Source organism: Protobothrops mucrosquamatus, unplaced genomic scaffold (assembly GCF_001527695.2).
Source record: "Protobothrops mucrosquamatus isolate PMUCROS unplaced genomic scaffold, P.Mucros_1.0 scaffold2665, whole genome shotgun sequence".
In the NCBI taxonomy this organism is placed as follows: Eukaryota; Metazoa; Chordata; class Lepidosauria; order Squamata; family Viperidae; genus Protobothrops; species Protobothrops mucrosquamatus.
Window position 1 is genome coordinate 99,503 of NW_015388714.1, and position 2,229 is coordinate 101,731.

Below are 2,229 nucleotides of genomic sequence, written 5' to 3' on the forward strand. Positions count from 1 at the left end.
TTTTTTTGTAATATTCTTATGAAAATGCTCTTGCTCTCTCTGTGTCAAAATGAAATTCACTATCAAATCAATCTATTAGGGATTTCTCTGGGGTTAAATTGAGAATGACATTATAATGAGATTTAGCTGAGCTTTATTCTATATTAATGGGGTATGAACTTTTAAAAGGCCTACATGGTTTATAAACATAAAGAACGAAATAATAACTGTCTTCATCAAAAGTTAAGTGGTTTCCACTTTTTTCAACTAAAGGGATCATCCACATAATACTTACGTGTCATAGCAGGTAGGCAAACAGGCAACTTAGTTTTGAGATCTGTCTTCTTCATAACTTTTGTAGCTTCTTCTCCCTCTGAAGCTCTTTCCAAAGAATTTATCCAGCTGCTCTTTTGGTCTTCAATCCAGAGCTCCATAGGTATTTCTAGCTAGTTATTTGGAAGTTCCCTAGAGGTTTGTGTGACCAATGCAAAATGTTTATATTTAATAGCTCTACTCTTGGATCATGGTAGAATCTATTCATTGACACTATTAGTGTTTGATGTCTGTGGAGATTCTCAGTCATCCAGGTCATGGTTCTCCCAAAGGTGCTTTTTCAAAAGGCAACTGGACTTTCTTGATTTTCTTTTTCTTCGAAAATGTTTCGCTTCTCAAAGAAAAAAAAAGAAAGAAAAGAGGAAAAAACCAAGAAAGTCCAACTGCCTTTTGGAAAAAGCACCTTTAGGACAACCATGATCTGAATGATTGAGAATCTCCGTAGGCATACACTGTACAAATACAGCAAGTATGTTAAATCAATGGAGAGTTTAGCAAAGGGTGGCAGAGTTTTGCAAAGTATGATGAAGAATCCAGGTGAATGGTTTGATGGGACTCTGGGATAAAGAATCAGCATAGATTTTCCCCTGAATTCTGAACTTTTAATCCAAATACTGACAATAAGAAGCTCGCTCTACTGCTCATTCAATAACTAGGACATTTATTTTCAAGTCAACACTAAAGCATGTACTCCTGTTGCTTTCCCCCTTAAGTGAAGGGAGAAGGGTTGAGTGGTTAAAAAAAAGATTGGAGGAAAGAGGAATGAAAGAATATGGAACTTCAAAAATAGAACAAAAAAGAGCCCTATGCTCTTGGAGAGAAGAGGCAGAACAAAATAAGCAACTGTCAATACTAACGGAAAAGGGCAATATAGACAACAATAAAAGTTTTGAGTAGGTAGAGCAAGAAGTAGTTCGCTCGGTGTTTCTCAAACGTGGCAGTTTTGGGGAATTCTGGGAGTTGAAGTCCACACATTTTAAAGGTGCCAGAGTTGAGAAACACTGATCTAGATCAGCACTATGTTATGCATACATATAGTGTCAGCAGCGTTAATAGAGACCAGTGATGTTGCAATCAGTACCGTTCTGCATAAGGATGCTGATGGCTGTTTTAATCAATCAGAATAGAGCTGGAAGGGACCTTGGAGGTCTTCTAGTCCAACCCCCTACTCAGGCAGGAGACACTATACCAGGGGTAGGCAACCTTGGCTCTTTTATGACTCATGGACTTCAACTCCCAGAATTCCTGAGTCAACATAGCTGTGCTATACCATTTTAGACAGGTGGCTGTCCAGTTTTTTCTTAAATGTTATTAACTTAGATTTAAATGTTATTAACTTAGCTATCCTTTTGCCCCTATATCATCTGGAGACACACAATGGTTTCACTACTATTTAGCCTCAATGGAACAAGCCATGCTCTTTTCCAACGGATGAATAGGTCTGTTCACTGCAGTTTTCCTGGTGATGTTGATTGGGGAGGGGGGTGTTTCCCATTGATACTGGTTCAATTAAACATGTGAATGGACCAAATCATTACTAGAATAATAAATAAATAAATAAATAAGCAGTCTTGTCTTAGCCATTTGGGGCTCGCTTGGTACATGTATTTGGTTGTTGACATACATTAGTTCAGAAAATAAGCAAACAAAAGTCAGTGTTCTCCATCTGTATGTTTAAGTATTATGTATATAAATATTGATAAATGTTTATAAATGATCTTGCTGGTAAGTGTCGACCTTTATAAGCTACTCATTTTAAATCTACAAAAGAGAAAAACAAAATGCATCAGTCATATATATATATGTATGTATGTATGTGTGTGTGCATATATATATATGTACATATATGTGTGTGTGTGTGTGCGTGTAGTGCTTTTTTTGTAAAAAAAAAAAAAAAAAAGGTGCCGGAACTCACAC